At 37.8% G+C, this 25,028-nt stretch overlaps 1 pseudogene; it reads left to right on the top strand.

Annotated features, from left to right (window-relative positions):
* The window catches only part of LOC111926588 (spermatogenesis-associated protein 7 homolog), a 35,390-nt pseudogene extending 11,256 nt beyond the window's left edge, over positions 1-24,134 (top strand).
* Positions 24,135-25,028: the final 894 nt, after the last annotated feature.

Genomic DNA, 25,028 nt, shown 5'->3' with positions numbered 1-25,028 from the left:
GTCTAACTTCTGTAATGTGAGCCTATACTATTTTGTAGAGTATCTTTAGAAAATCTTCAATGCTGTGCTTTTTTCCCCACTGCTACCCTTGGGCACATGCAGTGCAGTAACAGAATGAGCTGCTCCTTCTTCTGCCTCGAAGATGTTTAGCAGAGATGATCTTTCAGATTGCAAAATATGTGACCTTTGCACAATGCCATGGCTCATTCTTGTGGCCTGTAGAAAATTGCCCTGCTAATGCTGTTGTAGCAGAGAATTTTCTCTCAAAGTATCTGGTCTAAAGGGTCCTATTAACTGAGAGACTAAACCAAACAGAAGAAATCTGGCAGGGAAAGTAAATTCCAAAGTTCCAGCCTTTCCATACCTGTATCAGTTGTAATGTGGCATTCTGGCCAGGAGATGATTCTTCAGTAATTCCCATAAGGACCTGCAGAAAGAAAATCATAATTCTTAATGTTTTCATTAATACATAAGCAATACATTTTCCTTCCCTGCCAAGGGTCCCAGATAACCATGGTGCCTACATAGTCCTTGATGGGACCTTTCAGAGGACACGAGTCTCAAAAGTAGCAGTAAGTATTCACATTATTGCTTGAAAAGTGACTAGAGTGCTCCAATTTGGGAATAACAGCTTAAATATTATTACACTATTAAAAATACATATTTTATTATTGAAACAATGTAAAGTAGATAAGTCCTTCTAGTATCTGTTCTTTATCTCACTGTCTTTATTTAGACAAACAGCATTCCTGTTCAGGATCTTTTCCAATGACCTATAGAAAAACTGCTGGAAAGCTGTTCTGCCTTAAACTTCCCTTCTCAGAAATGCTGTTCCAATGTACCTTCTCCAAGTCCATACTCCCACTTGTAGGAATTAGCAGTGGTATAAACTCTTTCCAGTATAGCAGCTCTGCAGTTACATTAGTCTTTAAAGAGTAAAATAATTGACATAACACAGGGAACAGACTTTTGCCCCACTAAGAGGCAAAAAACAGCGGCTTTGAATCAGCAGACTGGTGAGAAGCAAAGTCACCTCTTGTGTTTTTCAAAAGCATACTTTCAGTTTTCAGCTACATGGAAAAGACATGTTTTATCACTGTCATTGTATATCAGTCTAACTTTAATACTACTACAACTGGATTTATGGTACGACATTATAACTCTAGACATGATATATTCTCCAGGCATGATCTGCAGAGGTAATATCTTGCAATTCAATCAGTGGAAAATAGGTAAATTAGTCATCACACAAGTACACATTCAGGACTATTATAAATTGCTAGGAAAGTCATTATAAAGTTGGAAATAAAAAAGTGTCACTGTTGAGAGGATTGTCACTGTTCTTTATTACTCGTACTTGGGTCCTGGTTTCCTGGAGATCTTTCCTCATGTGTAGAAACAAGATGTTAATGTATTGGAAGTACAGTAGTCCTCAGAGTTTTGAAAGATTTTCAAAAGCAGGCAACTTTCTGTAGATAGATCTGTGCTCATATGTAGAAAATGTTGAAACTGAAATGCTGAAAACTTGGATCAAGCAATTTGCTGAATGTTGCAGCAAATGAGATCTGTGTAAGGCAGCAGAAAATACAGAACTTGGATTCTGTTCAAAAATGGGCTTAAGAACATTGCCTGTCTTTACAGCACACAAAAGGGCTGTTTCAATTTGACTTGACGTGTGTTTGCACCATCAACAGAGCCTATTAACAGGACTACTTAAAATTCCCAGTAGATTTCTATTTCCCATTTCCTTCAATTTGAAGTTGCTCAAAGAAAACATAAGAAAAAATTGTTTGAAAGTGTAAACTTTCCAGTGAGCATAAATAAGATGGCCCTCTGTAATGGTGGGAAATACTTAGTTGGACACCTCCTAAGTCTCCCCATTTCATTTTTTGTGCCCTTAAAGCCTTTTCTTTGAGGAAGGGGTGTGCTTTTTCATGTCCTCTGTTCAGAGAGATTGAGACATAAAAACACAGAATAACTTGCCAAAGTTCAACAGAAAGTCTCTGGCAAAGAAAGGAATTTGCTTTTTTTTCCTTTCCTTACATAGGAATAACCACAATGTTGCTTATTGCACAATGTCAGTAATTTTCTGGACACAGCATAGAGTTAGATTTTATGAAAGACAAAAATTAGATTAAACTACTAGTTCCTTGTATATCTTTAGCATTTCAAATTTGGAGCAGTTATTCATTTTGAGAAGAATGTTCTTTTTATAAATGGATTTTCCCTCCCTTTTTAATCTTTGTATATTTTTTAGATTATCACTTCATTCTTGTGCCATGCTTTTTCACTGCATATATTGAAATCAGCTTGTCACTGCCAATCGGGGAAAGATTTGGGGCATTTACCAAAATCCTTTTTTTGTCCCTTAGTGACAAGAGCCTCTAGCTGATATGATTTAGGGCTTTGCCATTCCTTGAACTCAGGAGAGCCACTCCACTTTAAACCAGCTAGGGATGGTGCTGGATGTTACTGAAGAACTTGTTCCAGTTGTTTTTGCCAGGAGAATGTTACAGAAAAGCTGGCAAAATAAATGAAAAAAAATTTTTAGAAGTTTTGGAGTGAACAACTACAGGTCTCAAGAACATAAGAGCTTTGAAATATAATATACTGATCTTAACTATTTCATTTCTTCATTATGGCATTGACCCCCATGAGTGGTTTCTCTGAATAAAATTGGACATGTAAAAGCTCATGGTTAGAAAGTTTGACGGCTTTGTATTTATCTGCTTCAGGTACCACATTCCATTGTGGTGCCTGTACTATTCATGCTCAGTTAAATTGAGACAAGAGGTAAATGCTGTTTGCTCAAAATACTGCACCAAGTTCTCCATTCTTCATAGCAAACATAGAGCCAACCATTTCTGCTGATGTCTCTGCACCTGCTTGTGTGCTGGTGGAAGCACTCTGGCTGTGCCTGTGTGTTCCATGCACAATCAGAATGGGTGGCCCTGGAGCTGAACAGCACCTTTCTTCAAATGGTCATATTGGGATGTGCTGCTGTTCCTCGACCAGCTCTGAAATCAAGTCTTCATGTCAATACCCTTCTGGGAGACTTAGAGTCACTTGCAGGAATATATCAGTGAATAATACTAAGGGAAGCAATAAATCCAGCATCAGGTGTTCTGTCCTGCTCCTTCTTATGGTGCTTGTTCAAAAGATGACACCATAAATTGAATGCATTCAAGCTCCCTGGCAGTGAAAAGCAGTTTGTACCACTGGCTCACTTTGGTAGGCAGGAGATAAAAAAAAGCAACACAGCAAGGATGCAGCCAAACTGAGATTAGAAGGATTGATTCCCAGACTCTCAACCCAAGGTCTCTTATTCTTTCAAAACACAATAAAAGCCATGAAACAAAGTTATTAGCTTAAATTGTACATTGGGGATGTGAACAATGAAAGAATAATTTATTTTGTTGGCTCAGAAAACCAAATCTGGATAGGGTTGGATGGGCTGATTATCTCAGTGAAAGGGTCATTCTGGGTCTGTGAATGGAAAGTCAGGCACATTAGGTTTCTGATCTCCGGTATTCTGTTGATTTTTTAATACTATGTGCTAGTAATTTTCCATCTACAAATCCTGTCTGTTAGGAATTTAGAGGGTTTTGAGAAATAAATAATATTTTTGTTTGGAAGCAGATTGAAAGAAAATTATCTATCTTAGCTACACTAACATGTTGAAATTACAACAAGTAAATGCTCATCTGCTTCTTAACTTCTTTTTCTGGGTTAATGAACTTAGGTCAGGTACAGAGACAATTTTTTTCTGAAACTGGAAAGTCTGTTTAATTAGAAATTCAGAGGGCTGTCATGGTCAGTCTGCATGTAACACTATTCAGTTCCATGATCTGGTTCCTCTTCTGGCCCTACTTCTGTCTTCGTCTGTATCCAGTCCATTTACCTAACTACAGAGTGCTCAAGTAAGGTCTGGTATCACCAAGAGGTGAGACACGAATGTGTATTTTTCAGTATTTTGTAATATTATCTAATAACACTACTGGTATTAAAAATAGTGTTGATGGTCTCTACTGTTATTTAACACTCTCTAGTGTTAAATCTTTCAGAAGGCAAATGCTTTTTATTATATCAGATATTAAACAGTGAGATCCTCTGTTATTCTCCAGAGTTCAACAATATCAAAGGCTCATGCATTACTTAATGCAAGCCATAATTTTCAGGTACTCAAGAACATGAAAACCGGGAATAATCTGCCACTTGTTCATGTTACATTCTGTGCTATTCTTTTTGAAATAAAAGAATGAACACTGACTTGATGTTATTGCAAATAGGTGAGGATAAATATTACAGTACTTTCAGAACTATTATTACCTGAGACATTTCTCGTCTCACTGAAAAACTCGGGGTTTTTTTCTCTCGCAGCTTTTTATCCTGGACCTTCCTGCAAGCTCTCCAATCAGTACATCATTCAAGACCACACAGCTGCTCATTTCAAGAAATTGATGTCTGCCAAAGGTGTGTACAGTCTTTAATTATGACAATATCTACGTAGGTAAAAGGTAAAATCAGCCAAGGATATGTTTGTTGCCCCTATTTTTGGCTAGCTGCCTAATTTCTTCCCCTTTCTTTCCTCCCTCTGTCACCAACTCAACAGGAGTAGGAGGATTTAAAAGTGAGGCATAAAATGATGTGCCCTAAGAGATGTAGAACAGTCAGTTGGAACCGTGACCTTGTCTTGGGAGAAGCTTGGGAGAATTCCAACTGTTGAAAGATGTAAAGTCTATGGAGAGAAACTGTTCCACAAAATGACAAGTTCCTATTAGGAAGAGGAATACTATCTAATTCCCCTGTCTTATTTTATTCGTAGTTTCTGTTTACGTGTATATGGCAGTGAACTAACAGGAAAGGTAAAAGGAGAACTAGGGCAGGTACTTGTTTAATTGGGAGAAACTACTGAAGAGTAACAGTGGGGTGGCAGTTTGTGATGTTTAGAAAGTTACAGTATCAGTGCTAAGTAACCTAGAGGGAAGTTCCACTAATGACATGTAGTCATGCTGCTGAGGGCTCTTCAAATGCTCTCTCTCCTGCAAATAGCTGGAAACGACTAGAAAGAACATTCAGAATTATTTTTTTAAATGGCCTCCATCAATTGTCTGGAGCTGTGTAAACTTCCAGGTGCCTCAGGTGCAGATGAAACAGGTGGAGTTGAATGGCCATAGCTGTAATTAGGTTCCTGCAAGACTTCCAACCCTTGGGCTCCAAAGGCTTTCTGACCAAAAAATTCACTGACCACATGCAGTGAGCTTTATAACACAGAACTATTGAACAATAGATGAGATTGCTGCTGTGGGTTTTTTTTGCCAGGAGACCAATCCCTTTGTCAATTTGCAGTGCCAAAAGCTCTATCTTAAACTACCCTGCTCAAATACAGTGCATCTTTTCATTGCGGCGTCAGAATCACTCTGAAAGTTTCATGACCTCCACCATGCTACAGTTCATGACCATCCCACTAATATTAGGAGCTGGAAGCTGGATTGCTGCTGTGTACTTTGTACTCAAGTGACTTTTGCTTTTTCGTGACTAATGTCACAGAAACAGTGAACTCTAGGAACTTAGAATTCGCGTCCTAGAGCTTTATTTATAAATATACAGAAGCATCAGGACTAATTAAGAGCAGCAAACACTGCCTTATATAATTGAAAGTTTATTCTCAACTGGTGAAGTCTAAAGGAGGGAATGAAGGTCAAAAATAAAAAGAAAGCAAGAGAGGTGTTTTGCAGACTTTTTGTCAATTACATTCTTACAGCTCAGAAGAAGCTACACAAAAGATATTCTTAGTAAAAAAGGAGCCAAGTGCTTTGTTCCCAAGCAGGTTTAAATTCTTTTTTCAAATGTCAGGCCTGCTCCTCTGCAGCAGAATTCAGTCAAACTGGAAAGAGCTTCTCACAGTAGGTGCTAATCAAAATTTCCAGTGGCTAAAATTTCTCATTCTTAGGTGTTTCACGATCTGAATTTACATTTCTCAAAAGCCAGATTTGGAACCTTTAATCTTAAAACGCTCATAATCCTTCATCATTCACACAGGTTTTCCTTGCAGAGCTAACTTTTGCATACATATCAAAACCTGCAATATTGCAAGGATATCAAGGTTCTCTTTTGTACATACCTGATGCTGTGAAATGCTGTTTTGCCACCTGTTCTGTACAGCTTTACAAGAGATTACAGAATTTTGTGCTTCTGAAAAATCTGGTCAGGGTATAAAGGCCTTCTCCAGTATCCTTCCAAATATTCTCCAATCTATTTGAAATGCATCTGCTTTTTAAACTACAACCTGCTTGGCATGACTCCAGACAGTGGCTAGCCCCGCATGTTCAAAACTTCAGAGCACTTGTACAAACTACAATTTGCTTTGACATTTGGTAGCAATCACAAAAGTAAAAGATGGAAATGAAGTCAGTGTCCTTCAAATGCAACTGGAATATTGAGCTTCTGGGAGATTGCTTTTCCCTCCACAGTCAGAAATACTATTTCCTCACATACCTCAGTTATACCCAGGGATATGCAATCTGACATAGAGCTCCATTACCATCCTTAATATCTCCTGTATGGACACAGGATGTAATGAAGGCTGAGGAATCCTTGATTCCTCGAAGCTTACTCTATTTAATCTTTTACAATGAAAACCACATGACCACATAACTGAAGATGTGGTGTGCAAAACTGTCTGTAATTGCGTAATGAAATAGCTCCTTTTGCTAGGAAGATGATGAGAAACTGATGACTTTGAACCTTGGGACATCTTGAATCACATCTTGGAGCATCAGTTGGCAGTTTCCCCTCCCTGACAGCAGCTGCATACTCATCCATGAAATATAAACTTTCTGGGTAGCAGTAAATGCCAATACAAAATTAGTTCAGCTTTTCTTAAATTGTAAATTAAAATGAAGGTCAATAAATGTAGCCATACTGGCTCTAATATATATACATAAGTAGACAGGGGTGAAAGCCACAAAAATCAGATCCAGATTTGATATTGAACCAGTAACAGCACTGCTGAAGCACTTATGCTTTTATGTGTCTAGAGACAAGGAGTCATATCCTCAAATAGTATCATTGCAGCTGTAGTTGGTCTTAATTAATTTCACAGCATTTAACCTATGCTGGATTTTGAGAAGTAATCACAGACAAAGATAAATAGAAGAAAATGGTGTTCATCAGTAGGGAAAAATTAGGATTTGGTGGTCAGTAGATCTGAGGTATTAATAATGCTAATATTATGCAGTAATATTCCCCATAGGAAATTTAACACTTTAGGATTATCAATTTCATCTCTACCCATTTTGCTATGATCATTTGTGATGTTAGTGTTTTATTGGACTGAACCTACTTTTTGTTAATACAGCTGCTGTTGATTCATCTGCACCAAAGAGTTTGCATACCAGTGTTAAATGTGAGTAGTTTTATTTTGGTTTGCTTTGAAAATAGGTCTGCCTCCATTTGTTTGGTTTGGAAATACTTGTCTTTTTTACGATAAAGGTGTTCTGAAAAGGCATATATGTGCTGAAAATATGCATTGTCAGGGTTAAGATAATAGTATCTTGTATCTAATCTAGTATCTAACTTAATTGTAGCCAGCACTCGGTTCCTGTTTGCACAGATACAAGCTAACCTGCAGAGGTGGCACTGCCTGAAACACCTACTGCAAGCAAGGCTGTTGGAGTCATAAATTGATTTCGTTTCCCAGTCCAAATTCAGGCCTCCGGTCCTTTGAATTCCTTGCTATTCTACGCTGTATTTTTTATTTCCCTAATGGCTCCGTGTGTCTCTGGACATCGGGCACACGACCGCTGAAACAGGTTTTGAGGAATAAATGGGGGTTTAGTAAGAGAACGTTGCACTGCACCTTAACGCCACCTCTTGGCTGAAGCCTGCAGGACCCAATGTCAAGGCAGAGTCCCTCCTGTGCTTCCCTTTTGGAATAGGAAGGAAGATTGATGAAAAGGAACCTGTTCATACCTTTCCCTGGAAACACAGCCTTCACTTTGGAATGTGTTTGGTTTCCCTCATTCACCAGGTTGTGAGGCATATTCTCCTTATCTCTATTCTATCTTATCTTTAATCATTATAAAAGTGATAAAGTTACGTGCAAGGCAGCACACACACTTCCTACACAGACACCTCCTGTTTTAAAATGAAATTCAAAAGCTGGGAAAATGGAAGCTCCCGTTTTTCCATAGTGCATGCATAGTGGGAATCATGTATCTGAGACCTGAAGAGGGCTGTTGCTCTGAGCATGGCATAATGCACTTGGAAGAGAAGATAGCTCAGAGGCAATGGTGAGATACAGTTGTTCCAGCAAGATACACACAAGCCAAGAAGGCAAACATAACCCTTGCCCACAAAGAGCCAGAAAAATGTATCATATGAGATCCTCATTAGACAAGAGCAAGAGAACAAGTTCAAGATCATAACACATTACAATCAAAACTTCCTTAACTTTGTTTTTTTAACTCCTCATGCTCACCAGTGTTTTCCTTTTTTTCTTTTAGAGCTGTCTTTTATATAATAATTTTAAGATTAATATTTTGTATTAATCACTTTTACAGTGATTAAACAGTGCTCTAATAATAGAAAGAAATGCCATAGAAAGTTTTCAGAGAACATTAGTTTGACAGAGGGATGAACCTTTCACAGAAATGCATGAGGAGTAGAATCCCACCTCCTTGAGAATATCAAGAGGACACAGCATTTGTTCAGCTGGGTTTGCCGCGATAACAAGCGTTCCCAGAGGATGTATCAGAGAGAAACACTATCTGTGTTTCTTAAAATGCTTTCTTAGGAAGATATTCATCTTACAGAGCTAAGCATAACTGACCTGTTTTGTGCAGTTTCTGTTAATTTAGAAGCCCACACTGAGTACAAGCTGCCTGATGATCATAGAAACCATAACATGATACTCCCAGTAAGAGAAAGTGAGGACCCATTATAATTTTTGTCCATAGACCACTGGGGAAATGCAAATCACCTTTGTAGTTTAATATTAATCTTCACTAAAAGATACTACGTATGAGCTAAGTCCTTTTTCTGACAGGTTAACTCCAGAAATGTCTGCCTTGGCAAAACAAATTTTATTCCTCAAAGAATAAAACTCAAAATTTAGAAGTCACCAAGAAAATGTGAATCAGAACTTCTGTGTTCTGAAGTGTTAAGTAGGGCAGTAACACAATGGAGGTACAGTTGCTGTTCTTGGGGTTGATGTGCAAATCATTTGAGCAGTATAAAATGACAAAAATAGGTTTCTGTTGATTATTTGCATAATCAAATATCATTTACATAAACAAAATTAATTAAGTCTGTTTTGCCAGCCTAGTAGAATAATGGAAGGACAGAACTAATTTCCTGCTTCGTACAAGATTACAGCATTTTTTTCTTTTCATGTACAATTTTCTCCCACAATCATCTCCCACTATTAATTTTGCTAGTTACTAAATGTGGAGTGCTTTTAAAACCTTGACATTTATTAGAACATTGACAGGTACACATTCTGAAGCCATACATTTTCTTATCTGTTCTCAATCCATACACTCAGTTAGGTATAGCCTTGTTTTGCAAATGTGTGAACTGTGTTGGATTTTTCCAAATGTGTGATCTATGTTGGATACCACACATTTCAGTAGTAGGCTGAAAAGAAAATTCAGGTCACTTGGTGATGATAGTGATGGAGATACACAAAAAATCTGTAAAACTAAACAGAAGGACTGAAACAGCTACGAAAGATTAGTTCTGAGAAGCCAGAAGAAAATACAGAGTACAACACTTGGTTTCATTTTAAGAATAAATGCACAGCAGATAAAACATTGTAAAGAATTTTCTAATATTTCCTATAAATAAACTGTATCATTTCACAAGGCATCTGTAGCATTGCACTGCAGATTCAGAACTGTACAGATAAAGTGTGAGATGTGCAGTGGATAGGACTTTCTTCTGAATGTGTTCAGGTGTATTTTGGATTTTCAGTTCTAAGCTTTACAAGGACAGTGTTTAAAATTTCTTGCTTCATTGGGCTTTCCGCACTTCTAGATTTCATGAAGTTATTAATATTACAATGGGTAAGAGTATCATTGAATTAGCTGATTATTTTCATATAAAAATTCTTCTAATGGCTTTTAAGTATGGTTTGTAAAGAATAGCAAGTACCAACATTCATCAATTTGTGAGAATAAAATAGAAATAGAAAGAATAGGAATAGGAATAGGAATAGGAATAGGAATAGGAATAGGAATAGGAATAGGAATAGGAAAGAACAGAACAGAATAGAATAGAATAGAATAGAATACAATACAATACAATACAATACAATACAATACAATACAATGAAATAGAAGAATAGAGATAGAAATAGAAATAGAAATAGAAATAGAAATAGAAATAGAAATAGAAATAGAAATAGAAATAGAAATAGAAATAGAAATAGAAATAGAAATAGAAATAGAAATAGAAATAGAAATAGAAATAGAAATAGAAATAGAAATAGAAATAGAAATAGGTCAGCTGGAAGGGACCTACAATGATCACCCAGTTCAACTGCTTGACCAATTCAGGGCTGATCAAAAGTTAAAACCTGTGAAGAAGAGATTGTTCAAATGCCTCTTAAACACTGATGAGCTTGGGGCATCAACCACCTCTCTGGGAAGCCTGTTACAGTGTTTGACCACCATATTGGGAAATAAATCCTTCTTCATGTCCAGTCTGAACCTCCTCTGTAAAACCTTTGCACCATTCCCACAGTTTGTATCACTGGATGAAATAATTGTGAAATACTCGTGAAATAATAGTTGCGTCTCTTTAATGTCAAATTAACATTCAAAATGCTCTTGAAATTGCACAGACTTATGACAAAAGCTAGGGAGAAACAGTTAAGATAAAGCTTCCTAAGCAGTCACTTCTCTCCAACACAGGGCTGGCTTTGTGGTAGCTGTAAAACCGCATCTCTAATGTTCTTATGCAAAAAATCATGGGCCATTTTTCAGCTTCCCTTAAATAACGGAAAAAACATGTGTCTGTCCCATGCCTTAAGAATAGGTATATCAGCTGGAGATGCAGCAGAGGTCAGGGATAAGAGAGATACAGTTCATCATCACAAGTGTTCTTGTGGAGATAAAATTATACAGAGGTGTTTTAAGAGTCATGAGAACAGCGTGATTTGTGAAAGCATTGTGAAAACAGGAATTCCTTGGCCATTCCAAGTGTCTGTGTAGGAGGATGTTTACATTTCTTACTCTCAGCAGAAGGCACATTTCCTAGAAAGAACATCTAATGAGTATGAAAAGAGGATAAGGTGTGCTGCTGAAGGAACCAGTGACAAGGTTTCAGAAGAGTGTCTCAGGGATCAAAAAGAAGAATTCATGTTCCAATGGAAATGTGAAAGTTCTGGGGCAAAATAAAAATGTTATGAGGCATTGTTTCTATCTGAACAAAGGAGAAAAGTCAGTGTAATTTTGTTTGAAATCAGTGCTTTATTTAGTTATACAGCACTAAGCCTGAGACTTAAACTTAGCTGTAGCATCCTGAAGGTCCTTTAAATTTCTCAGTTATTAAGGATTAATGATTAACAATTAATATTAAGCAGTTGAATAAGATTTTTGGACCCTGAAAGCATAAGACAGCTCTAGAAGTCTCTTCTAACCCTCATTTCCATGTTACAATGATGTTCTGCCCCAGATTCACAGAGCCCAAGCTTGAGTCAGATCTCCTGAGGCTGATTAGCTCAGTAAGGGGAGCAGAGACCTTGGCTGATGTACATATAATGCTGTCCCAGATGAGCTGGCAGAAAACTAGGAAAAGGCACTCATGAAAGACTAATCCAAACCAACTCTAAACAGGAGATCCATAAAGGTAACCTACAACTCATACAAGAGAAGGAGCCACCCAAAACATTAGTTAATCCTGCAGTTCTGGAAACTTCTTACAAAGGTTCAGCCCTTTGACTCCACCACAGTCCATCAATACAGGAAGTATAGTGGCCCAAGGCACCCTGCCCTAATTCTCTTCCTACTCTCTCCTTCCAGAAGTGAGAGTGTGTCCACCAAGGGCTGCTCTCATGTATTTTTTTTTTATTCTAGTTTTGTAGTATCTGCTCTGCTTCCATTAGCAGAGTACTGGGTATCAGTCCAGAAAAACACACACCAGAATGGTGAAGCTGTGCTAGGAAGTGGTCAGGTCACTCTACCTAACCTAAAGAATCTCCTGAAGAGGGACCCAAGGTAAATTTGTCTCTCTGAACACACTTTCAGGTGTCCACAACCTTGGTCTTAAGACAAAGGCATTCCTTCTCTTCTCTGCTGAGCTATAATTTGATTACCAAGGTCAACTACCTAACGATGGCAAGGTCAGCTTTTTAAGGTACTGTATGTTTTACACAGTTCCCTGGACTTCTAAGAGTACTGGATATACATTTACCTGAAAGGAATTACAAGTTATATTTTATGTAAGTGCATGAAGCCATGTGACTGTTTCTTGTTTGCATGAAAGTTTTCCCAACCTTTTGGGAAGTGTTGATCATATAATTGCTTCATATGTCATGACTCATTTTTATAAATATGAAACCCAAACACACAAACAAATGTGTGCAGAAACATATGCTTTAGTAATTGGAAAAAGGAATAATAGCTTTCTTTAAGAGGAATTTTATTTTTCCATGTACCAGCAGAGTATTTAAGTGGTTTGATGTGGCACATACTGGTCTTTTTTATAATCTGTGTTTTTCCCTTTATAATTCTCTGCATGAGACAGACATTAGTCAAAATAACAATTTCCATTCAGGTTTTAGCCAGTTGGAAATGAAGTTGCTTTGTGATTTTCAAGCCCATAACACCTGTGAAAAAGAACAAGCTGTTTCTCCTGACAGTTCAGAGACATACAAAATTCCAGAATTTTCTCCTCAGTTTCTGTGAACAGAATATACATATGATATATAATGTGAACAACTACATAAACATGATTTTATCCTTACAGATGAGGAATCTTAGCTGTGATGAATCTTGGGCAATTGAACAAATCATTTGGCAATCAGTGAAAATTAATGTGTTTGTATAGGCAAACATCAATTTTCTATCGTTGCAGGTTTATGGAGCATTAGTGAGCTGGTTTTTAATAGAAAGTTTTGCAGTCTGTAAAAAATAAATGTCTATACCACCCTCAAAGAGAGCTGCAATGAAGGGACTATCAAATGTATGACTACTGCATCATTCAGCTGTTATCCATGATTAAACAACTTGTCTAGTTCATAAATTCTTCTTGTCACACTACTAATCCTACACTATGCTCGAAACTCCATTTGGGATCTGAGCTCCTTCACAGTCCCACTGCACATTTCAAGATCATCTTCTGGGATTATCTGCCCAAAATGATGCACCAGTTGGAGCAGAGTAGATGAGTGTTATCATCCTCATTTACAGGGAACAAATTAAGACACCAGAGATTAATTAACATACATGTGATCACTCTGGAGCTGGGAATTAAGGGATGGTTTTCTAAGTCCTACTATAGTATTTTAATCACCAAACCATCCTTCCCATCAATTTCAGAGTCTGTGCTGTTGAAAGGGCTATTTAAAAAAGGAGGAAGAGTGTAGTGGGAGCTATTGGAGGATGTAGAGAACAGGAGTCTTGTCACATCCATTGTGCACTGACTTTGTCTTTTGCTGGCAAAGGGGAAAGTAGCAATCAGTCAGTACTTTAAACAGGGGTGAAGCATCTTGACATTTCTCTTGTACACCACATCCTTGAGTTATTTACTTATACTTACTAAAAGATTAAAAAAAAGAAAACAAACACTTTCCCTACATAAGTAAAACAAATGTCAAATCTTGTATTTGTTCAAATAAGAAAAGCGTGTGCTCTCTCCTAATTTTGGTGAGATCTACACAGAAATTGTGTCACATGCTGTCAGCTCCATTGAGAGCCATGAATGTGTTAGTAGGGCAGAACCAATGAGAGCAGATATGGGTTATGGCCAAAGGTTTCAAGGAATTCAGAAATGCTGGAATGGGTGGTCTTTTGTGGAGAGCTGATTACTTTTTGCCTTCCTCCTGGGGAAATTCCTATTAATGTCAACATGAGCACTCACAGTAGTAAAAGGTGCAGAATTTGGCACATGCTTAGAAAACAATATGGCAAAGAACAACAGGCAGTGTCACTTAGAAATGTTTCCTTGCTTTTTCTGGGGTTTCCTCCCCTTTAAAACTGCTGTTGTCTGCTCACCTGATAGCACTGTAGCATTTAAATATTGCTGAAAAAAAAATCATGCTGAACCAAACCTTGGAGCTTAAAAAAACACCTATATCCTGTACCTTAATGTGCCAACATAGGCTTTTTGTAAGGACAGCTAGCTAAGAAAAGAGCCTCTGAAGTCAAATATAAGCATTTTAGCTTCACTTACCACTGGTTTCTGCTGAAGAGATCATCTTTGCACTGAAATGACAAAATAAGCAGTTCCCCCACCAGACAAACTGTTAGCAGTGCAGACTACAGCACCATAGATGTGAACTTCATGAGTAACTCTCCTTGTATCCCTGTGTATTGCACTGGACAAAAATCTAATATTACATCAATTAAAAACAGCAGCAAAACTGAGAAAAAAATGATGTTTTGGAGAAGTTGATAGGTGATCTGTGATGATTGACACGTATCTCTGAGTTTCACAGACACAGCAAGAATGAACTGCTGTAGTTATATAGCCTGTGATTTCCCTAAGTCTTCTCTGCATTCATTGCTGTTTTTGAGTTGTGGAGAACAGGTTCAGATGTCCAAACCTTGTTTATTTACATCCCACTTCTCATTAAAGTGTTCCAAAGGCTAATTTACCTTGCAATGAGGAATATATACCTCTCCTTTAGGATGCATTTGTATTGTTTAATTTCTGTGCTGTCTATAGGTAGCCCAACCAGGAATAAAGTTACTTCTTAACCATCCTTTTGCATAATTAAATATATTCAGCTCCTTAAATCTGACTCTTTGGAGAGTGTTTTCCAGAGCTCATCATACTTATGGATCTTCTCTGTATCCTTCCCAATTTGTAAATGCTTCTTGAGAAGTAAAGTTTTAAAGTAGGATGTATAATTCTAGCAGCAACTGTTGAGGAAGTAGAAGTAAAGACTCCCTGTACTTACTCTTGAGGTTTCCACTCTTTATGGGCAGCGGTATTACACTAATTTCAGCTCCACTATCGCTGTGGGAAATTACAGGCAGATGTTTGTCTAGAAGAAGGTATGGATGTTTTATTAGTGACATTGATTCCCAGATAAGACTCTCCTCCTTTAGGTAAGAGCCTGCCTTTTTACAGTGGAGATATTCCATTATCCATGCTGAAAAGTATGCTGCTTCCCTACATCTACATCACTGAGCAATGCATATCACTTTCTTACAGTAAACCACCTCTTTATTATTCATGAGTTCCCAAACTGTAGTTATTCAAGTTTTATGAGAAATGATTTTGTTTTCTTTCAGATAAATGAAAGAAATAATTTAATATTACAATATCAAAAGTGATCCTTGCCTTAGAAACACCAGTTAATTCTGTTTTCAGATCTCCCAGTTTACCATTTTGTAAACACCTGTAATTTTATTCTAATTTCTTAGTCAAAATGCCATACAGAACATGCAGAACAAAGTCAGGGAGCTTACAGAAGTCTTCTGAACAAGCACCTTTATCTCACACAACCGCAATCAAAATCTCTTTTTTCTTATCTAGTTAGCATGGTTCTGTGTTTAACCTTTTTGACTGGTGCTGCTCATAGTACTTACTTCAAATGAGTCCTATAACAGCCTTCCAGTTGTTATGCTCAGGACTGATACTAGCCTGGAGTTTGTTTACCACTTTTGTTCTTCTCTTTTCCCCACAGTCCTTTGAAACTTCCTTGTTGTTTCAAAAGTCATCAGGAATTAAACATCAGCCAACTGTTTTAAAACTCTTGGTAGGAATTAAACAAGAACTCCCACTCTGAGTCAAGAATGAAGACATGAGCCAAGGTGTGGATTCTATTTCTAACTATAATCACTGAGTTTTGTAACATCTGGTAAACAACTTAAGGGAAGCCTCTTCTGGTTTTATATCCTATGTTCATACTTGGGCCATAATGTTCTGCCTTAGACCCAAAAATAACCTCTTTTAAGAGGCAGCTGTGCATGCAATCTAAGGTGTTTAACGACCCTTCTATGTAAGATAAAGACAAGTAGAACTAACAGATACTAGATTAAAAAAAAAAAACCACCCAGATTTATTTTGTTTCCTTCAGATCAACCAATATTATCAGCTAAGCTGCTTCTACTATATCGGGAAAGTTTGTGTCCATTCATTTTGTACACAGGACTTCCACACAGCAGCAAAGGAAAGACAAGGTGTTTTATCAAACAGCTAGCAACAAGAACTGCCAGGAAAACAGAGTGGGAGCTGTAGTATCTGATCTTCCTGTGGTTTACAGGAACCAGATTACAACCAAATCCCTTTCATTTTCTCTACTTTTGTCACACTGACAAGTATAGATACCAGTACAAGTACCAGTGAAATTGTACTCTAGTACTGATAAATTATTGCCTGCCATGGTAGGCAGGACAATAAATTAGAAAGCAAATGAGCTTAAGAGAAAGGTTGTTGAATACATTTTCCTAAATAACTCCTGCACCAGCCACACTACATGATTCTATACCCAGGGAAGCAGTTCAGGGAGTTCTTAAACTCTTCAGCTAAGACATAAGATCAGAAGGTGAGAGAGGGCTAATTTTTGCTTTTTTTTTTTTTTTTTAAAGAAAAAGAAAAAAACCCCAAGCATCATGTAAAGTTTGCATGCTATTTTCTATTTTGTTCTTGTTCATTGCTGTTTTTAAAAAGCATTTGGAGAAAGGCATAATGGGCAGGTGGTGGTTTTCTCCTACAGAGAAACTGGAGAGCAGGGCTGGAAAGTGTTTAGGCAAGTAAATGGCTTAGCAGACATGTCAGCAAACCAGGAAGTGCTGGAGGACCCCTCAGTCAGCCTCACCTGGTTGTGGCACATACAAAACCCAGCACGTGCAACTATCAGGAAAGGGGAGGGAGAGCTGCTATGAGACATTCTGCCCAGGAGCTTTTGCTAGCTCCTCACAACATAAAACTATAATGCACTGGAACAGGACATATTTGAATAGGCTTGCTGCCATGTGGAAGGTTTATAACCCATATTTATAGTCAAAATATCAGTGAAATACTAGACAAAAGCTGTTTAAAACCTGTGGCTCTTTGACCATTTTATGTTTTGAGCATTTTATGTTTTGCCCTTGGCAAGGCTTGCTGGAGGCTCAGTTGTCCTGCCTCACCTGTGCCCACACAGAAGGGAGAAGTGGCACAGATGTCACTTTCTCCTAAGGCCCCCCCAAGCCATTGGCACAGTCCTGAAAGAAACCTGGTACCCTGACTGGTGCCACTGTTGCACAGACACCACACAAGCTGCTTCTCCTGCTATTTTTCACATGACTGCAGATTGAAAAGTCTTTAATCAAAATGGGGGGGTTCCTTTGATTGGGGCCCATGAAAACCAAGATAAACGGGGAATGTATTAATCTCTGCATGAGCACGATTGAGCAAGTACATTTTGTTATTTGTTCCAGTGAGTTGTATAATCCTGCTTCTCAGTCATCCAAATAGGATTTAGCTTTGTCAACATGTTTTTCTTAATAGGATGATGCTATGAATTCATGTCTATGCAAGACTGGAAAGTCAGATTACATGCCTCAGGAGACTATATATTGGTTTTTGCTGTCAGTGAAGTCTGTTTTTTTTGATGGAAAGGACACAGCCTTGAGGCCATCTGAGACTGTGTGATGACATGCCTCATATAAGACCCCTCACAAACTTTGGAGGAGACACCCATTTAGAGAAGTATATAACTGTTCTGTTTTGTTTTTAAAAAAGTTTCAGCTGTTTCTTTTCCAAAAGAAATAGTACTGTAAAACTAACACCAGGTAACCCTCCTGTTAATTAAGAAATTTTCAATACTAAATAGAGGTCAGTGCATCTCCCCCTTCAAAAAAAACATCTTTAGTAAGTACTGCTTTGCCAGGTTTCAGGTGTTCTCTGACACTGTTAGTGAGACGGCCTGCAATTACAACCCTTCAGAGGAGGAGTTGCTGCTTCTTATTAGCAAAAAATTTGCTACATATTGTGAGGGCAAGTTTTAGTCTCTTACCACAGTAGCAGTGTAAGGGGACCCTGGGCTGATCATGAACCAGTTGTGAATTTTGACAGGAATAGGTCATTATTAATCTCAGCATCATCACATTTCAGAAGCCACATTTCACCAGCCCTCCTGAAGCCTTTCCAGCTCTCTAGAATTACATCTTTGAGTAGCCACTAAAGCTGCAACCAAAGGAGAGGAAGCAGAACACATTTCTTTGCTGGCCTGCCCGGCAGTATTGGCATATGCTGCCATGTGCCAGAGCTCCATAGGATGAGGAAATTCTGACAGAGCTGCATTTTCAACTCAAAGCATCATATACAGTTCACAGGACCTCAGTGAACATTATCAGTATTTTGTGTGACCCCTAGTTTCAGCTAGAACTGGAAGGAGGGGAGGGTATTTTTTTAAACATCTCTCTACAAAAAGAAATATATTGTTGCCCATCAACATATGCCTTCTCTCAGAGCTGTGCATGGATGGAACACAGCAGGTAAAAAGAATTGAAAATTTTGGTCATGTGTCATTCCTGTTTGCATTGTTAAGAGTAAGGTTCTGACAAAGGATGGTAAATTGTGAGAAGACTTGCATTATACATACATACGTCCCTCTGGACTTCTTTAGTCTTGGGTAATTCATATCTGCTTCCTAGACCTGTATTTTCTTCTTATTATTTTATAATACTTAATATAAAATATATTACATATTAAATTCTATAATATGTTATTTGGTTTGTTATCACTTATAAGAATAAGTGTTCTTCTTTCTACTCTCACTCTTACTCTATTTTCAGAAAGATCAGAAGGTCATGAAATCATTGAATGGTTCAGGTTGAAGGGGACCTTAAAATCATCAGGTTCTAATCCCCGTGCTGTTGGCAGGGACACCTTGCATTAGATCAGGTTGCTTGGAGCCCTACCCAACCTGACCTTGGACACTTCAGGATTGGGCCATCCACAGCTTCTGTGGCAGTGCCAAAGGGCTGAGTCTATTTCTGTTCATTTTGTGTGTGAGGCACTAACAAAAGGCTCACTTTACTCTTCTCAGCCTGAGTTTGACCAGTGCAGAATGGGGACTTTCTTGGGATTGCAGCCTGCACAGACCACAGTAGCAGCCTGACTTTGGCCTGACTCAACCCTTAGCACATAGACTCGAATCCTTACTCAGCTGCCCCGGTTCTTCTGTTTTGACCTGTCTCAGCTTCTGTCTAGGATAGGGGAAAGGATGCACAGGGTGAGAACAAAATGTTACCATGCTCTCTTGCCCCTCCAGTTCATTACTGACTGTGTAAGTGATATAAAGGAGTCCTGGCTCATACTGGTTTCAAATTCAGAGCTGAGCACAGAAGCAGCAAGAATCAGCTGCAAAAGGTAGAATGATTGCCTTCTCTGTTTGCTACTTGGTATTAAGAGGAGAATATAATAGTCTTTAGTGGCCAAAAAGAAAAATGAAGAGTGATACTCTATGACCTGATCATTGATTTAACGGGAACAGATTATATTTTCATGTTTACATGTACAGGCAAGGACCTGAAAGCAAGCAGAAAAGAGACAGATTAATTCAAACTCTTGAGAAATACAAGAAGGATCTTGTACGTGGTCTTCCTGCCTCACCAGTAAAGTGCAGAAGTATTTCCCCAAACCAGCAGAATGTATGTGATATTCTGACAGCGTAAGACCTGTTACAGGTGGCATTGAGCCACATGAAAAAGCCCATTTTCTCCTTAGTTAGCTGTGCTCTGTGGTGAGGGAAGTGCCTGTAGTACAGCAGTTACGTGCAGGTTTGTTCTGTGTGGCTTTTTGTAATCTAGTCAAGCAGAGATAATATTCCACTCTCAGTTTGGCCACCTGGCACGTGTCCTCCCACTGAAGCATTTCTATCCCTGCATGGCCTACAGTGGCAGGTACTCACGTTATGGCTGTGTGTATGTGACCAAAATGTGTTCAAGAGAACACAGGGTTTTCAAGAGAATCAAATTCCAATATTTTCCTGTATATTCCCACACTTTGTATTGTTTTACAGTATTCCCTGAATTTTAGAACATTACTTATTGGTAAAACCAAGACCCTAAAGTAACTAATCCTATTTCTATATATTCTGCCAGATACCAGAAACTGGACAACCCCATAATCATGTGAGTAGACTTGTTCTTCACCAAATTCTGCAGTGGACCTCACCTCAAAAAATTCCTGCAAAACATTTCATCCTACCATAGTCCAGCATCTCTCCCAGGCAAAAATTCCTCAGCAGACTATATTTATATTGTAAGACTTTCTATAATCTGAGAATCATAGTGGCTTTACCACTAGATTTCCAATGATACTGTTTACAAACTTAATCCAGTTCAAATGTGCATTATTTTGTTTTGCAAAATCTTTCTCCAGTGAAATGAATAGCAAAACAATAGATCATAGTTTCACCTGTGGTATTTGGGAGGAAAGCAGTGTCTCTGTTTGTCTTCAAACTCATGAGATGATGCTGTGCTCACACCTGCACAGGCACAGAAGGAGAGAGAACAGAAGATACCATGGAAGGAAGACTGTGAGACTGCCATTGAGTCATCAGTTCCATAGGCAATAATACACAATGTCCAAGGAAGAAAAAAGTCTCCTGTTCTCCCTCTCTCATCCCTGACAAGGAAAATGGGATTTCTGTAATTTCCCAAGACTACTTGTTACTAGAAATCTCTAATTTATTTTAATATTAGTAAAGAGAAGGAAGGAAAAGGAAATTAGATAAAGGACTGGTTAATTAGCTCAAACACAGTGGCAGGATGGCTTTACTAACTAACCACTAACTGTGGTTCCCAGAACTGATCAAGTCAGTTATACCTCTTAAAACCAATTGAGCCAGCCTGAAGACAGTTCCTTAAAATTCCTTCTGTGTGAGCTACTTTGCAGGAAATAGCGTCTTTAGCAAATTCTTGTGTAATTTTTCTGCCAGTTTTGCTCTTTAACTTACAGACAAACTGGGCACTGTTGGAAAATGGTCACCCATTGTCTGGTCAGAGCAACTATCCCAGGACAAAGAGAGAGCAGCCCCTCTTTCTATCATGTTAGAAGTTCACTTCAAGGACTCTGATGCTGGCTCTAGCTGCAAGAAAGACTATCTCAAATACAGCTTTCTATGCTTTGTTTCAGACACCAGTTCACAGTCCTAGTGCGCACAGATCATCTGCTTCTCCCCTCCTGCAGCCCCACATGCCTTTGGGCAGTCACAACAGGAAGAAGGCACTTCAAAACTGTTCACAAAACCTACTTTGGAGACCTCCTTGACAAACATGCCATTTACTTTACAGAAAAGAAGCAGTGCTTTACCCTGGGATCTTGAAGACATCACATGAACCTTTTCTTGTAAAATATAGGTATTATAGTCCTCCTTCCAGAAAAAGGAGCTCCTCCCTGTGCAGGCCATCAATTAAATCAGCAGGCATCAACAACACAAAGAGAGAAGGTTTGCACAGGTACTGACATAAATGCTAAAAGTTACACAATTTTGTTTTCAAACACATCATTTGAATCATAACTGTTTCTCACTGTGCTTTTAATCTTTCAGATTTTTAGAGGTTGCACATATGAGACCACATTCTGCTCACCTGTCTCAGCAGCCAGTTGAGGTTAGTGTACCCCGTGAGTTACAAAGAAAAAAAGGGCAGAAAACACTGCTCATACACAAAAGTTGTCCTGGTTATGTAGAAATGAAATGGATAATGGATTCAGTGGCTTTGAGGAGTCTTAATTAAGAGCAAAACCAAAATATCCAACTATCTTAGGAGAAATTACTAAGGTTGTAATTGAAAAATCCATCATGCAGGGCTAGATAGGGTAATCAGAACCTAATAGACACCTGTGAATAAAACAGGAACTAAACTAAAGTAACTGGTCTCTCTGAAACACAAATGAGACACTATGTGATGTGGGAAACAGTGCATCCCAACACAAATCTGTTCTTCTGAAAGCAGAGCTCTTTCCTAGTTGACTGAACTCCTGCTTTTTGGTTGTTTTACTGTCTTTCATTCCATCCAAATAATAACTTGGAGCCCAGAAATGTCCAGACAAAGTGCTATTCACTCAGTGTATGGTCACTACTGTAGAATGCCATGCAAAACTTTGTCTGGAAATTGCACTCCATTAGTCATCTGGATTTTCAAGATGAATGGTGGATTGATTTAGGAAATTTTAGTGCTCTTAAAAATAAGAGCTCCTCAACAATAGCCAAAGCCATGCATGATAGAGGAGTTTTGTATAATTCCTTGGCCCACATGCCCTTTACAGAAACCACGATGAATTTCTACACAGCTCAGCCAAGGAACCACAGGCATGATTTGTGATAGCCTTGTGCTTGACAGTACTATTTCAGTCCTTGTTCCAATCACCAAAACCTTCATTTAACAATATTAGCGAGAGAAACTCCTATTCTTATTTGATGACTTGATCTGATTTTCCAAGTCCTCTTTCAAAAAACACAAATGTATTTTGCATGTCCTAAAGAACATACAGTTGTATTTGTATAGAATCTGTAAAGATTTTCAATTTTGACAGAAATTCCAATTTTCTTTGTATTTGCATGATTTCTCTCAGGTTATACCAGCTAATTTCCATTTCTGCTAACATGACATCCAATAGTAAAACTTATTCATTATTTACATGAGTGATTGACACCCAAAACACTTATTTCACATGAGCTGGAATGCAATATAGTTGTGATTTTGATATGTTGTGGAATCAGATGATTTCCCCCGGTATTCTAAATAGAAATAAATTATGATAATACAAAGATAATTAAACAAATTATTTACTTTTTTCTCCTTTTCATTTTTGTGGCAAAACCATGAATTGTGGAGTCATGATTCTGAAATGCCACTTTCTCTAGATTACAACTTGAAGAAGTCTAGGTCAAGTGTTTGTCCCTTTTAACTATTTCTAAGTTTCATATCAAATATTAAAGGAGAAATCTAGTGGAAAATTGAAAGCATGATGCAAGAGCCTATTACCAATGGCTGTATGCAGTGAGTAGAGGGATTCTATTGGGAATAAAGGATTCAGCTACTTGCTTGAGAAATGTGGGATCCGAAAGTTGGAAGAGCTTTTATGGATCATGCCACTCCTTTTACTGTAGGCAAGCTAAACATGTTAAGACTAATTAATAAAGAAACAATATTAAAATTATCTTCTGGTACCTACACTTTGTTCACTGGAACCATTTTAAGTTGATTATTCACAAAATGCATAGATCTTTTAGAAAAATGGAATTAATGGATTAGAATATTTTGGGAGTTGATAAACAGAATTGTCAAAATTAGTCATTTTACAATTAGTCATTTTACAATTTATAAGCTTTATTAGTAAAAAAATGCAGACTAATAAATAGATTAAGCACTTTTGTTTAATTACTCTAAAACTACTGCCTCTTCAGTTGGTATTGTAAACCTTATTTGTATTCCATATATGTTAAAGAAAGATGCTGACAGTTTGTGTGTTTGAAGAAGAGTACCTCTGTTTTCTCCAGGATCTTACAAATGATATTTTGATTAGAAGTTGTTACCACAAAGAGTAAGTACTTTGCCTTTAATATTTATTCCTTTGAGAAACAAAATTTTGACAAATCAGTGTAAAGAATTGGTGGCTTTAGTGACAGCAAAGTGTAACTCTGATTCAGTTTAATTGGATGAACACTTTTGTGACTGCATTGTATGGGAGTCATGGTCTAAATTGAGTAGCTGAACAGAAAATACTCTCAGCCTCATATTTCCTACTGACATCTAGTAGAAACATAGAAATATCATATTCACTAACCCTGTTCTCAAGCTCATTCTCTATACATGATGACGATAGGTATTAATGTTAAAACTGTCTCATTGCAGTTCCCAGCCAAACTTGAGCTAGCAACCCAGGAAGTCTTCCCTAGCAAAGTTCATCAGAGCAAGATTCAGTGTTTAGAGTTCTTTCTCCCTCCTATCAAAGCAAAATAAATAAATGTAATCATTTCTTTCTTTAGGATATGTGCAATCTCAAGTTAATGCTCCACACATAAAGGTTAAAGCCAAACACATCTCATGGTGCTGGGGTCTAATTGCAGCAAGTTTTTCTGGGCTTATGTTCTGTCCTGTCTAATAGTAAATCAGTACATTTCTAATATATAAAGAGCTATGATAAACTACAGGGTTGTTTATAGCCCTGCTAAAACACCTTTCCTAACCAATTTATTGTCATCATCTTAACTGGAAGAAACTCCTCCTTTGATAGAGGATTTTACCTCAATGTTTAAGTGCTTTCATGCTAGAGAGGTGCCAACCCCCCAAAATCAAAACATCTCAGCCTGACACCAAGGTATTTTTTTTTTTTTCAGTTTAGAAGATTTGAGTTAAAATACTTAAATGCCTAAAAAAAAAGAAAAAAAAAGTGGTCATTGACACAAGGTGTTAGTTTGTTTACTGAGCAATCAGTTAGAGTTCCCCTCCTTCCTTCTAGGTATTTTAGTTTTCAGATAAACATTAGGTCCAAATTAGAAGTGAATTTTCTGGATACACTGGGAGGAACACTAGCAGATTTGAGAAACACTGATTCATTTACACTGAAAATGTCACAAAATATGGGGCCAGCCCATACATGCAGTAAAAAAAAAAGTTAAGGGTCTGTGTGTTTGTGTCCCTGCTCAGGCCTGCAGGGTGAGAGGACTGTTTTGCTGGCTTTAGAGGGAGGTGGTTTAGATGCTGTGTACTCCTCCCTCAAAAATAAAGTTTATTAAAAATATGTGAAAAATCATCCATTGTGCTCTCGGGACATCTCTAATAGCAGAACTTACTTGGCTCTGCAGAAGAAAAGTGAACAATCAATAATATCCTTTCATTTTAAAACACAAGATG

The sequence above is a fragment of the Cyanistes caeruleus genome, chromosome 2, assembly GCF_971803275.1.
Source record: "Cyanistes caeruleus chromosome 2, bCyaCae1.hap1.1, whole genome shotgun sequence".
Taxonomy (NCBI): domain Eukaryota; kingdom Metazoa; phylum Chordata; class Aves; order Passeriformes; family Paridae; genus Cyanistes; species Cyanistes caeruleus.
The sequence above is the reverse complement of the archived record's forward strand: the minus strand, read 5'-3'. Positions and strand labels throughout refer to the sequence as shown.